This window comes from Candoia aspera, chromosome 1 (assembly GCF_035149785.1).
Source record: "Candoia aspera isolate rCanAsp1 chromosome 1, rCanAsp1.hap2, whole genome shotgun sequence".
NCBI lineage: Eukaryota > Metazoa > Chordata > Lepidosauria > Squamata > Boidae > Candoia > Candoia aspera.
The window spans coordinates 43,252,503-43,268,371 of record NC_086153.1 but is presented as its reverse complement, the minus strand read 5'-3'; positions in this window follow the sequence as shown (position 1 = coordinate 43,268,371).

The following is a 15,869-nucleotide window of genomic DNA, read 5'->3' as shown; positions in this document are numbered from 1 at the left end:
TGGACTTCAACTCCAAGAATTCCCCAGTCAGCACCTCTCTCTGCCTTATCCAGCTCTCTCTTCTGTAGCAACAGCATCTGGGAGAAGGGGATAAAAAAGGCAAAGATAGTCCCATCAGCACAACTGAAACCCTGCATTGCATGCATGTACAAAGGGGTATGGCTTCAATCAACCCTGACATCATGCCTTTTTGGACTCATCCCACTGCATAGATACCACTGCTCCATGGATGAGGTATTGGTGTGTATGGGATACTATATGTATGAGATAATGTTTCACTTCTTCCCCCTTACTGTATCTTAAACCAGGGAATCAAATCAAATGGAATCACTGTAAGTTTGTATGCATGCTAAGCTTTAACAGGCAATAATTAAATACATTTAAAGTAATAATATTGTAAAAATTAATCTGATTTTCACCGCCTACCTACCGCTCTAGGTTCTCTTAACCCTCTTCAGAACCCTCAGCTCCTCCATAAACCACAGGGAGTGGACAAGAGATGCTGCACAGGTGCAATCCTGTCCAAGGCCCTGGCCACCTCCCTATTCCAGGCCGCAGCCAGAGCCTCCGCCAGACTGTGCAGCAGATCCTCGGGTATAACCCCCAGCTCCTTCTGAAACCCTACCAGGTCCATCAGTTGCCCGGGACAGACCAATCAAATGGATCCTGCCTCCCTGCAGAGGGGGGTGGCATAAGAGAATCTTAGGGCCACCAGGGTGTGTTCTGACCGTGACAATGGAGACAGCTGTAACTCTCCCCTCAGATCACATTGTCACTGCTCAGACAAGAAAACCAAGTCTAGGGTGAGGCCACTGTCTTGAGTCGGGTCCCAAATTATCTGGGACAGGCCTATGGCTGCCATAGTAGCCATGAACTCTCGAGTCACCTCCGAGGCCCACCCCAGGGACTTCAAGTTGAAGTCCCCCAGAACCATAAGCCTGGGGAACTCCACCGCCAACCCAGAGACGGCCTTGAGCAGCTCAGGCAGGGAGGTTGCTATGCAGCAGGGAGGCTGGTACAGCAGCAACACTCCCAACTGTTCTTGGGAACCCAACTTGAAGAACAGGGTCTCATAATCAGCCACTTGTGGAGCAGTGACCCTGAGCAGCCGTGGCCAGGACAGCCTTTGCACAGCTACGTGCGGTGCACCAGTTACGCCCCTTCCTGGATCAGGAGGCCCTTCAAACAGTCAATCATGCCCTTGTTATCTCTCATATAGACTATTGCAATGCCCTCTACATGGGGCTACCCTTGAAAAGTATCCGGAAGCCACCAGAGACTCCTGGATGACAACTGCCACCCCTCCTACCCTGCCCTGGGATCTCGGCTGGTGCCATACTGCAAACCCGGCTGGGCACATTTCCGAAAGGGGCACACACCCCCTTCAGGGCCCAGCCAGGTCTTGGTAATACATGCCAGGTCTGCCCCCTCCTCAGTGATCAAATCACATATGAGGTGGGCCTTGTTGTTCACTGACCTGGTGTTGAGAAGCAACAGCCAAATATGGGTATTATGTATTTTAAAATAATCAATTCATTTACAGCCTTATCAACTGCTTTCTCCTGAAAATGGATTACTTCCAATATGGAAACAAATTAAATTTGGGGAAAGGGTTTTGAATAAATATTGTGAAACCTTAGTCACATGCTAACTATTAATCTAGGTTTTCCTAGAAATTCCTGGGCTGTAGTAAAACTCAGAGGGAGACTAATATGAGAGACAACTGAATAAGGAAATTGTCTGCTCTCAGTTTCCATTGTGAACTATTTGGGCAGTCTTTTAAGAAGCTGTTCTGATTTATGCCATCATTCCTGCAGGCTCAGTGTGGCTTCTCAACCCTGTGAGAAGCTTTGCTTTTTTGACCATTACCATGCCCTATAGCAAAGATACTGATTGCTCAGCATCTCTAATTATAATTATGCAAAGTAAACACAGAGAACTGATGTTCTCAGAATGTGTAAGTATAACAGTTCTCATATGATTGGCAAAATTTCTTGATCTCTCCCTCTTGCCTCCCTGCCTTTTGCTCTTGCTTAGTCTCTCCCAATTTCTCTCAGTCTTTTGTTTTAAGGCAATGAAACCACCACCATCAGAGTACTTCATACCTATTACCACAACATCTATTTGTACCAATAGTAACTTGTGAATAATTTTTGTGTAGAAGTGCTATTACATCAAGCAAGTATCATTGGTATCAGCCATTCAGGTGGGAGGAGGAGGGGGGGCAACAACTCCTCCAACCCAATCAAGGTGCTAGATACCTGAAATCATTTGGTACCTGGGCCGAAAATCCCACAAGGACATCTCTTCCTCCCTGACAGTCAATGATAAATGCCCCCTCCCCCCAATTTGCTGCTGTTACAAAAGCCTTAAAATTCTGCTGCCTGAGACCACAGCTCCATTCTGCCTAATGATAGGGCCAATTACCTACTTCCAGGTAAATGTCAATCCCACTGGCCAATGCAAGATCTTTCTTGTCAGTGACTGATATAATTATCATCACCACTGCTGATTATTAAAAAGAAAAAAAAGAAAAACAGTGCAATTGTTCTTTTTACAATTTTTCTTGAAAAATAGAGAAGTGGGAAGGGAGAAAAGATTCTGGCAAAGAGACGAAGCGGTGACATTCCCACAGAGTAAGCATTTGGAACGGAGGCAGCTGTTTGATTCAGTGTGCCGAGAAGTCCCAGACAAACAGCAACAACCCAGTTTACCATCTCAGCTTCTGGGCTGCACTGCAAGAAAGCAATATTTTTGCTGGAACTTCTACAGCCTGTGCACTTTAATGTGTTAACCACATGTAGCAAATCTAGCAAACAAAGTTTCCTTCAATATCTATATCTGTCCTGTTAAAGCGATAGAAATCATCAACAAACTAAGAGGAGGAAAAATATTGTGAAATGTTCAGCAGAGGGAAGCATTGGCACAATATTGAAGTCCAGGAGAGTGTTTCAGAATTATTTTTTCTTCTCTAAATTTACTCCCTGAGAGAAACCAAGGGACACAAAATAGCTGGATAAAGATTGTATCTTTTTTTCTGGAACTAGGAACTATTTGCTTAGTTCTGAAGAGAACACAGTCTGAAGAGGAAATTGACATTTTAATGTTTGGAGAGACATGGGACTGCACCAAAATTTACATCCAGAGGAGATAGATGCCAGCCCAGCACCTATGCCATGAACTGAGGCTGAATGACACAGTATTATTTGATTATACAGAGAGCTTTGCTTGACAGAGATCTGGGCACGGAGAGATAAAAGGGCATTTAATTTCTGATTTTGCTCAAACAAGTCTGAAAGGCTGATAGAGAATTGAGAGAAAGTTGAAGGGAAAAGTGCAAAGCCTATGTGCAGAAACAAATAATATGAACCTCTATATAAGCAAGCAAAGGAATAGTTAATCCAGACCAAAGCCATCTTGCATTGGTAAGCAAAGGTGGACTATACATCCCCCTTATTTTCCTAGGTTCGTTATATTTCTGCAAAGGCAATAAGCAATCTTGCATACTTCAGGTTTGAACTACAGTGCCAAAAAACCTGGGCAGACTTTAGGAGAGTTGTGGCCATAGGAGTCTGTTCTTAACACCAAAATGGCAACATGTAATTGTGACATTCACAAAGCAAGCTCCACCCTTTCATACTGCATCATGAAAATGCAAACAAATGCTAAGGGATAGAGTTTGTGGTCACAACATTGTTATGCGTGTTTCATCACTTTCCCCCCACCTTGCTGCCCCCCACCCCCGGATGCCTATGATTGTGGCCCGAAACATTTGGAGGGCGCCAAGCTGCCTGTCTCTACCTTTAAAGCAGGGGGAGACAGTTTTTTGGAGGCTGGCAGCCTCATTTTATCTTTGTGGTACAGTATTCTGTGAATTGGACGTAGCCAAGACAAAGTATGTAGATAGGGCCAGAGCAAAGACCGGATAAGCAAGGAAAGCTAAGAAACATTTGTTCTTATTTCTATTTTCATAAAATGGTTAACATGATTAAAGTTTCACTGTATATTAAGTAGACTGTACTGCTCCCAAAGTGCTAAACTGTGCAGGTCCCCCAATGCTGCCAGCAGCAAGTGAGGCAGAGACTCTGGAAGCTGCAGAATTTTGGGGGAGGCGCATTTTATCCATGGTGTAGTAAAAGTTACTGCCAATATTTCAATGAAGACTGAAAGAAAAATGTATCCAGCGTGGTTATCATGTGATCAGAATTCTACTGTAGAGTTCAATCTCTGCATTCCACGCAGTACAATTTGAAAACTTGCACTGAGCAACCTGGACTGGATTCACTGTTTCTGTTTTGACTAACACGAATTTCTGGTATGAGCACCCAGCCCAGAAAATTCAGGCCATAACTTGGGTATTTGGATAGCAGTCTTTGCCTTTCACATACAAACACCCAAGATGTATGGAAATAACAGCATTCATGTTACCACATAAAGGTGCATCAAGAAGAGTTTAATGACATAGACAGACACCCCTGAGTTCCAACTGTTCCACTTCCCCTCCTTCTTGGGATCAGCTGATGGAGATCTGTGTCCTTTAGCCTTCATTCACAGTAATGCAGCCTGTAAGTTGTTGTCCTTCTAATGAGCCATATAAGGTGCAGAAATATTTCAGTTTTTCAATGTTATTCCAGTAAAAATTGCAAACTGTATCCAGCAGGTGGCAGAAAACAATACCTGGATTTCCTTTTAGTCTCTGCAGTTTCAAGCCAATATGAATGTCAAAACCAGATCCAAGATGCTACCTCAAAACCTCTCATTGTAGTAGGCCTAGATAATGGCTACAAGCCTGCATCTAGCCTGGCCCATATACCATATACCAAGCTCCTTACAGCCAAGGGTAGGAGGGGGAGGCTGGACAGGTTAGGAGGAGGCAAGAAGGTAATGGGAGATTCCAAGTCCAAGCCCATTCTCTCACCTGAACATGGTACATTATCCAAATGGATTGCTTCATGAGATAACAATCCTACCTATGAGCCCATCAAAATCTGCAAGGGTCTCCAATTTGCCACTAATTGGGCCAGTCACTCTCTCTCAGCCCTAGGATGGAGGCAAGGGCAAACCACTTCTGAAAAACCGTGCCAAGAAAACTGCAGGGACTTCTCCAGGCAGTCTCCAAGAATTAGACATGATTGAATGGATAAAAAAAAAAAAAGCTTCTCGCTTATGTTTCCCTGAAAACTGGAGACAGAAAATGAAACATCTCAATGAACAACTAGGAGTATTTCAATTTATTCCAATGCTTGAGAAACAAAAGTGGTTTGCATTGGAAAAGTTCTGAAGGAGTGACACAATCAATATTTGCAAAACATTCACACTCAATAATAATAAAGCCATACTTAATCTCTCTCTGTGTCTCTCTCTATCTCTTGCATCAAAAAGATGATATATGCAAGACCAATTTATTTTTAAAACTCACAATGTTCAGGATTTATTTTAACTAAATTTCTGAGTACAAGTTTTTATACTTCTAATGTAGTATGGTTGGCTTCTTTTGCAATCAAAATCAAGATGCTGTGGAATTTCAGAGTTATATTTCAGCCAAATTAGCCTCAAAATCAGGTTCCTATAAAGCCATTTTAACCATAATACGTGCTGGGGGTAGATAGCCATCATCCACTCATCATAAAATATACCATAAAGACGTCATCATGCTCCACAGAAATCAGCAGCTGCTGGGCCTCAATAAAAATTAAAGTCTCATTACAGCATCTCTTTTATTATTTCTGGCAGCACAATTATGCCTCAAACTTCAGGTTTCCATATCTAGAAACTGTCTACCCTAAGCAAAAATTGCTGACAGCCAGCCAATTTTCCATTATCATCTTGGAAAAAAAAATACAATTCCCTTCCCCCTACACCTCCCCTCCACACAAACACACACACATCCCAAGCAAAGGGAAAGAGATGATATATTGTTAAGAAATGGATGCCAGAAACCAACACCTTCTGCAATGTACCCTAAAGCTGAATTAGCAATTACATCTTTTTTTCTGTTAGCCGAAAACTAGAAATATGATAAGGAGTGAGGTTTTAACTTTTCTTCCTGATATACATTATTTCTATTTGTAAGGAGTTTTTTTTTTTTTTAAATGTTTCTCTCTGTCTGAGGTGAATGCATTTTATCATTTCACCATTCTCCTACTACATTTTGCCAAACAGGTTAATTACCCTGAGAGTTGTTCTGTACATTAAGAGGATAACTAAGGAAGGACAAAGAGATTAATGTGATAGAATTCTGGATTGTACCTCATGTACAGCAAGTGAGAATAATATTTTTTGGATGTTGGAAGAGCTGTATATATAACAGCAAACTTCCAAGAGCCAGAAGTACACAAATCCTAAATCCAGCATAGTTCTGAATATTTATTTATTTTATTTATTTATTTCTCAAATTTATACTACCACCCATCTCCCCCGAAAGAGGGACTCTGAGTGGTAGATGGTAATATTACCATCTAATTCTGGGTAAGATGTAGATCATCTGTTCAGCCACCTCTCGTGGATGATTTCATGCTTCCCCTGCACATTGAGAAGATTGGACCACATGATTCTTGTGATTTCTTCCAACTCTACAATTCTAGGATTCTAAAATTTATGTTACCAGGTTTACTTAGGATAGCCATTTCACAGAGAAGTTCTCTGAAGAGGTATCAAATATGTGTCTAATCCAGTTTAAAGATAAGGAATCTTAAGAAAGGAATTTGTGTATCAACTGTTTTAGGACAGCAAAATGAAAATGCCTAATCTGGTCACAATTTCTTCTACTATGGTGAGAAGTATAGTATATTTAATTATGGGATTTATATCTATATGTACATCTGTGCTTCTCTATTAGAATACTGAAATATTGTGTGAACCCAAAGCTATATTTTTTGTTGATGAACTCCATATAATTATTATTTTATCTGCAAAACATAATCTGTGGCTTTTAGTTTGTGCAAGGAGAAATCAGCTACAAAGGTAGTGTAATTCCAGGTGTTAATTATCCATTACATGTAAATGTGTCACAATAGAAATGCAAATGCTAAAAGTACACATTGTGGAACAAGCTGATTCTCCCCCCCACACACACACACACACTTGCCATTGAATATAAGCAGCTATCAGAGAGTAGTATCACATCACACGTCGGTTGAGTTCATAGCTATTGCTTTGCAGCATGAGTCATCAAAGCACACCACCTATATGAGTTATTCCCCACCACCATTCTGCAAATGCAAATGATATGCTGGGTTCCAGGCAACTTCCTTCAATCACAAAATAACTAAACTCTGTACCGAAATATATGTGCTTAGTTTCAGAGGTTTGTAAGAACGATATCACAAAGTTAAAATGTATTGCAGTCATGACAACTTCACTACAGCAAATGAGCTCAAACAACAAAATGGTCTCAGATTGAAACAGTTTATTTCCCCAACACCAGCTCCTGATGTCAGTGTTTACAACAGAAAACAACCTTCATTGATGCAGCTTGTAACTGGAAGTTCACAAGTTCCAGATGCTTTTTAGTTCTCTTTTAAAGAGGAACAAACTGTGGATAAGTTTCAGATTCAGATGGTTAAATGGGATGTTAGGCCAAGCACTTTTAGGGAGACAAAATTATCTTATATAGTTTTATATAGTTTTTATTTAGATTTTCAAGCACTGATTAGAACTCTGAGATATATATAGTTAGTGTCTAGCTTAACAGATCAGGGATGTGACGGAGCAATTTCTAAGACTTACCAACTTCACTGTTGGTTATTCCTTCCTGCTAATCCAAATATGGGCTGATAGCAATAGCAAGAATCATCACTTCAGAGATCTAGACATAAAAGTTAGGACCAGGGGTGCTAAGGTAGTATTCTCATTCATCCTTTGAGTGCATGGAAGGAAAAAAGGGAAGAACACTGCAAGTGAATGACTGGGTTTAAAAATGGTATCTTTGTAAGAGAGTTGCTTTCTAGGCCATTGTCTGAAAATTGTTGTACTTTGTAAGAAATGGAAAAATGTATTTGGCTGAAGCATGGCAAAGTTAATCAGGAGAGTTTTAAAATGAATTGTATAGGGGTTGGAAATGAAAACCCAGAAGAAAAAGCCTGAGATGTACACTTAATGGGATCCATTAAGATACTCAGTGAAAACAAAACAACACAACAATGGAAAGAACATTGTCTCAGAATCATGCCTTTTGTTCACTGCAAACTAATGCTCTGAATATGAAAAATAAACAAGATAATGGCAAGAATTAGCACTGTATGTTAAAAATATCCATGCCTGCTCAGCAATCTAAGGAAGTAAATGTGGTGATACTGTAGAGATCACCTGGATTAAAACGACTGGAAGAAAGGCAAAGAGCAGTAATATCACTGACATCTGCTACTACCCATCCAACCAAAAAAGGATGCAAATAATTCTTCCCAAAAGCAAACTGCAGATCTCTCAAAGGGGCATAAAGTATTAGGTAGACAATCTCTAGCAAACATGCATCTTCCAGGAAATTCCTGACTTCTCCTGTTCTCCTTCAGAGACCAACACGCAATTAAACAAGACCATGTGTAAACTTAAAGAAAAAATAAGAATAAAAAACAAAGGAAAGAGAAGAAAAAGATTTTAAAAACCAGACAGACTATTCAAAAAGAAGAAAAATCTGCCTTATACAGTTTATTACAGATTAATACACTGTATAAATAGTCAATGGTTTGCCAATAAATACCATACAGTACTATAACATAATCAATACAAAATATTATTGTAAAATATCACAAAATGTCTGCCAGAGGAATACACATGACTTCATCTTTTGATTGGTAGAAAATATTGCCTTTTCCAAAAGAGTTATGTCACATGTTTCCGAAAGCCATTCCTTAACATCTGGAATAATATCACTTTTCCAGTTTCTCAGTATAATTCTTTTAGCCACTCCCACCCCTACAGTATTTGTCTGGAATTTGGCAGTAAGTATATGGTGGCCCTAGGAGCCACCATACAATTCCAGTGAAGAAATAAAAATCCCTGGAAACAGAAGAAGCCCATATAACTACACAGAAAACTTGGCGAAGATCTGAACACGGCATTTACAAAAAGAAAATGTATCAGAGGTAGAAGGGGGAAACAGTGAGTGCGGAAGAGTATATGAAGGAAGCCTAGCACTGTGGTGAAGTCAGGAAAGCTGAAGATCAGAATTAGGTATGGTTGGCAAAGAATGCTAGGCACCTTCTTTAGATATGTTCAAAATAAACAGGAGAGGAAAATATACCAGCTGCTCAGTGAAAATGGCAAAATGCTAACTGGTAACAAAGAGAGATCCTATTTTGGCTGTCCACTGCAACAAAGGAGTGTGTGTTCCACAGGCAACTCTGAAGTGCAGCACGAAGGGGCAAGACTGAAGCTTCAACCTGGTAGAAATGAAGTCAGAGAAAGCCATTTACTCTGAACAAGTTTAACTTTCCCCATAAAAAAGAATTTGCTGATTGTCTAGCTGAACTGTTATGTATTATATTTAAGAGATTCTGGAGAACTGGTGAATTGCTAGATGGTTGGAGGAATGCCAACGTTATCCCTACAGTATCTCTAAAAGGAAGAAAAGAAGGAACAAACTACAAGCCATTCAGTCTGATATCGATACCCAGGAAGATTCTAGGGCAGACCATAAAATGATTGATACATTTTAAAGGGATTGTTTTAAGCACCTTAAAACAACATGGAAGTCAGCATGAATTTGTTTAGAACAGGCTAAACTTATCTCATTTTGTAAAAGTTGGATATCTTCCATAGCAGATTATAAGAATATTTTAAGGGTAACATACTGTATTTGATTTCAGCAGAACTTTGGCAAAGTACTGCATACCAGTCGGGTTCACAAGTTAGTTGACTAAGGACTGGAAGGTAGAACAATTTAATAAAAATAAAACCGGCTCAAAAATCATATTCCAGGAGAGCTCACCAGTGATTCTTCATCAAAATGGAGTGCAATACTGAGTGGAGTGCCACAGGGTCCAGTCCAGAGTCTGTTACTCAACAACATTTTATTAATGATTTGATAGAGGGATTACTAATAAAACTTGCAGATAACATAACATGGGGTGGAATATTTATTACTGTAGAAGACAAACAAAATTCAAATGATCTTGGTAGGCTAGATCAGTGTTTCTCAACTTTGGCAACTTCAAGATGTGTGGACTTCAACTCCCGAAATTCTCCAGTCTAGCCTAACACGAGGCTAGAGCAATGGGCTGAAAATAACCGAATGAAATTTAACAGATAAATTTAATGTTCTTCGTTTAGGAAAAAATTAATTGTATAAGACTGACAGGGAATATGATTGATTGATTGATCGATTGATTGATTATGTGCCATCAAGTCATTTTCAACTCCTAGTGAGCACATAGATCTTCTCCATGACAGATCTCTAACCTGGTCTTTCAGGTCTTCCAAAGGTGCACTCATTGCCACTGTAACTGAGTCCATTCACCTTGCTGCTGGTCGTCCTTTTCTTCTCTTTCCTTCCACCTTTTCCAGCCTTTTTCAAAGAGGTGGGTCTTTGCATAATGTGTCTGAAGTAGGATAATTTGAGCCTGGTCATTTGTATCTCAAGTGAGAACTCTGGTTTGATTTGTTCGATGTTCCATCCATTTGTTTTCTTGGCTGTCCACGGTATTCTCAGGAGCATTCTTCAAATACCTGAAAGGATGAAAGTCAGGACTTATACTCCATTTATCCAGAGCATAGGAGGAAATAATGGATATAAGTTATAAGAAGGCAGATTCTAACTGAAAGTTAGGAAGTTTTGTTAAGAGTAAAAGCAGTTCAACAATAGAAGTAGTTATCTAGAAGTGGTGGACTCCCCTTTACTGGATAAGGTTAAGCAGAGGCTAGAGAGCTGTCTGATACTAATGCTTCAATTCAGATACTTTCACTGAGCAAATTTAATTGGGCCAAATTGTTAGCCGCCCAGAGTCACTGGTTTGAAATGGAAGGCTATATAAATTAAATAAATAAATGGCTTAAATAGCCTCTTCCAACTTCTGTGATTCTAAATCAAGGCTGATCAGGTCTGCAATGATGGCTATCAGATTTAATATATATTTCTAATTTTGTGTAGAATTCTCTGAATCTTTTGCTATTCATATACACATACACCTGTAAAATAATGTACACATTTGTATATGCTAAGGAAATTACATATACATATACATACAAAAATATTTTATATCTGAGAAAAATTGACCATAAAAATGCATACAGAGGCAAAACAAAAAGTGTATGAATTTTGTGCAAATTCTTTACCAAAAAAAATCAACCTGATGAAGAGAAAAGATGAACAAAGTATACAATTAGAAAAAAGAAGGGAAGGGAAGGGAAAGTAAAATCAACAGATTTGTCCATCCTTAGTTCTAGAGAAAACAAAGAAGACTGTCAACTTGAATGCCCACTTGTTGAATTTTCACTGCCCAATCTATGTGTTAGTGATGACATTGGTTATGTCACTGTGAAAAAACCACAATGCAAGGTCTTTTAGAAAAAGTTTTTCCCCACTCTTCCTTTGAAACAAACATACTTTGAAAATGACTCATTTGACAATGCTTTGAGGTTTGAGCCTATTGTTATCAGGTAAAACAAACTTGGCTCTTACAACAACTAACTCTAAAAAATAGATAAAAGTAGGGAAAAAGATGATGTTCAACAATATTTCTGATTAATATCTGAAGTGTGAGGGAGTAGTATAATAAAACAAAAGCTTTGTTCATGGGGAGGCAGTCTGTTAGAAGACAAGATTCAAACTCTGGATTTTGTATCTATTTAATTTTAATTCTACATTAGCTGTGATGGTGATATAGGCATGAGTTCCTGTCTTATATCTATTCTACTCAAATGAAAAGGAGATTTTAGTTAAACATGAAACTAAATGCATTGGAAAGAATCAGTGCAACACAAACCATGGTTAGCAATCCAGAATAAATTGGGCACCTAGAATCAAGACCAAAAGTATCAGGCTCAAAGGCTGGACCAGAAAGCAGCACTGGAGAACAATCCAGAAGCAGGGACTAGAAGCAGTAGATGTGCTCATGATCAGGTAGTCCTGGGTGTTCAAGAAAATGCCACTTATACTCCATCCTGCCCAGGATAAGTATTACTATAAGAATCTGGAAGACTCTTTCCTGCAGGCCTGCAATAATGAAATTGGCTCCATGGGGTAGTGGCCATTGTTTCTGACACTTCCATGATGTTTCCCATTAATTGGTCTCAGTATGAAACTGCCCATCATTCCTAATTGCTGCATTTTAGTTCATTCTTAATACCCCTATTCCTGTATGTTAGGGATAGACAACATTTTTTGCCTTTCAATCACTGAAAGCAGAGAAGAGACAAAGAGGAAAAAAGAGGGAGTGCCTTGATTGCTTTCTCTACTCCTAATGGTCAATAAGATGAAAGCTGCAAAGATCTGGTGCTTCTGGAGATGCATTTCCAACCCCCTTCTCATTGGCTGAAGTACCAATCCACAAATATAGATGGATCCACAACTCTCTTCATCTCTTAAAATGTCTGGTAATGGTCTCCCAGTAGCATTTTGGCCAAGCCATTTGCTATCTATTCTCCTGGACAATACTTTAACAAGCCCTTTTCTTGCAAAACTTACACATAATTATATTTCATGTCAATGTGCTTCATCCACAATTTAACCTTCTCCACTGACAAGAATTTAATACATCTTTAATTACCTTCCATCAGGTAGCTTTGGTTCATCAGGTCCTGTCAGGAACCAGGCCAAGAACCACACCGAGTCGACACCTCCAATTCTAGTTCTTTGTTGTTCTCACCATATAGACAGAATCTTGCCAGACTAAAGCTACTCAACTAACCTAAGGGGAAATCACCTAGAAGTGCTCTAGGGTGGAACTACCTTGAACATCTTAACCTTCCCATCAACAGAGTCTGGGCTGCAAAGCCTCTTATCTGTCTGGAATGCATTCACTCCCTGGGAACCAGCGGCAGTGCCAGAATTCACCATATCACCCCCTCCTTCAGGAACACATTCTATCACAGGTCCAAAGCCCAGTAACAATTTCTTTATTTTTCTTCATTTATTTTAAACATGGAAAACAACAAATCAATGAAACAGTGAAATGCAATTGATAAATAAATAGCATAGGAAAGATAAAAAAAACATAAAATTCCAATACATTGCAGGCACTTAAATTGCATATCCCATTGCACCCTTCAGCTGCTGCTGTCCCTTGCTAATGCCACCTGACTCTGAGCCAGCTTCCAAAAATTATCTCTAGTTTGGAGTACTTTGAGAGCAAGTTGCTAGGTGCTCAGTCCAGACCGCCAGCTATCACAGTCCTCCATTGGACAATTCCCTGCCATTCCAGGAAGGTAATCGTTAATCACTTTTCTTTCTGTTGGCAAGTCATACTGGACATACATACTTTTACATGTGTGTATAAAACATACCACCCAAATATACACCAAGACAATGTATTGATTGATTCCCTCTATTAATAAATAAATAAATGCCCAGCACAATTTAGTGCTGTCTGCAGGAACCTAACAAAAATAATATACATGTTCAGCAGTATAGTTTTGCTCTTTTTTGTTTCCTGCTGTTCAGTCGTGTCCAATTCTTGGCAACTTCCTGGACTGGTTCCTGCAGTTTTCTTAGCAAGATTTCAGACATGGTTTGCCATTGCCTCCTTCATAGGGCTGAGAGAGAGTGACTGGCCCAAGGTCAACCAGCTGGCTTTGTGCCTAAAGCTGGACTAGAACTCACAGTCTCCTGGTTTCAAGCCTGATGCTCTCAGTTTTGCTCTACAGTATTGCTTATGTCTTGGAAGGAGAAGAAACACCCAGAAGAAACAGCCCAAGAACGTCTTCCATTCTCTTCCATATACTGCACCACTATTTTCTATTTTTAAAAACATTTTGCCAATCCCAAAAGGTAACATTTTACAACTCCCCCAGAAAGGAAGGACCTTTGCTCAACAGCTGCAGCAGTGGTGGAAGATCCAAATGCTTATTGCTTTCTGCAGTCCTGACCTGGAACAGCAGGGCAGGCCCAGCTGGCTTGCATGGATTCTGGCATTCTCCCACCTGCTTCCAAGTGTACGTACACACTTATTATTCATTGTATCCTGTGTTAGCCAGGAGGCTGACATCATCTCCTACCCAGTTGCATATTTATTTTCCTATTCTAAACCAGCACGACTGCCAAAGGAGTCACTCTGAGTGCAGTTATTATGAAAAGCAAGGGAAGAGAGGTTGCATCTCAGAGAAACTTGTAAAAACAGCCATGTACACTGATCAAGGCCTATTGTATTTGTAAGCTGCCCAGAGTCTATGGGAGCGGGCAACTGTAATAAATCTAGATAGATAGATAGATAGATAGATAGATAGATAGATAGATAGATAGATAGATAGATAGATAACATAGGTTGCTTGATCACTGCCTTTCCTGTTTTAGTGTTTTTCTCTGTCTTCCCCTGTGTGTACTTTTGATGCTCCTCTGAACACAGTTGAAGCTGGCAGGATAGGATTAAGGAAAACCCATTCCTGACAATCTGTTTGGTGATTTAGCTGTCTGATTGCACCATCAGAGGAAAATGTATGCACATTTTTTTTTAAAAGTGTTAGAGCATAGAGATCTGCAAGGCATTTCCACCTTGCTGTATGTGATTATGATGAAATCTGTTTAGAAATGGAATGTGATTAGTTGTCCAGGGGCTAACTGTCCACAGGGCTGTCTCCAGGCCACTGCTCTCATTCTGCTTCTGGTTCTTTATTTTTCAAACAGACCAGGGCTGACAGCTCTTCAAACAGTCTTTTCTGAAAAATACTCAGCAAATACTGGTAATTTAAGATCAAGCTTTATCTAAAAGCCTAAAAATTGTCCAGATACCACAGAAATATATATGTGGTTCCAAGCAAATTTGGAACCACTTTTGTAAACTGAATTTGTGAAGCCAAATCATTCTAATTTTGTCAGCTGTTTTGACAGTTCCATTGCTACAGCTCTTAATACTCCAATAATTATGGGGAGAAATTTTGCCACTTTATTCCATAATCTTTGTATGTCAGTTGTTAAATATCAACATTTTCCAATCTTTTCCAGTTCCTTTTGACCTCTTCTAGTGTTTTTTGGTATTGCCACATCCATAAGTAAAGTTTGTTTTTCTTCAACTACTGTGATGTTTGTTTGGCATGTTGAGTTCTAGATGTTGGTCCATCTGAATTTGGAAATCCCATAAATGTTTACATGGTCATTCTTGAGCACTTTTTCAACATTACATTACATACATTACATTTGTTTTTTATGTATATTTTAATGGTAATTTTTAGGTGGTTATGTTTTTAGTGTTATTTTATTGTAAACCACCCAGAGTCCCCCATTGGGGGAGATGGGCAGTGATATAAATTTAATAAACAAACAAACAAACAAATAAAGGTCATACCAATTCTTTGGGAGAGCCAGTTTGGTGTAGTGGCTTAAGGCACCAGGAGACCCTAAGTTCTAGTCCTGCCTTAAGCATGAAGCCAGCTGGTGACCTTGGGCTGGTCATTCTCTTTCAGCCCTAGGAAGCAGGCAATGAAACCACTTCTGAATTCTAGCCAAGAAAACAGCAGTCAGAGTCAACATTGACTTGAAGGCACAAAAGCAACACCAATTCTTTGGGTCATCCAATCCACCTTTTTTTTTTCGTAAGAGTGACTTGGAAAGTTTTCTATTCTTGGATTTACAAAAGAGACATGTTAAACTAGTAAAGGAGTTTCTGAGAGGAGACAATGAGAAGATGATAAGAAAACAACTTGTGGCATATTATTTGAAGGGATTAAAGATTAAAGAACCCCTTCAAAAGCTTAAAGACAGTAGCTATTAATGGAAATTT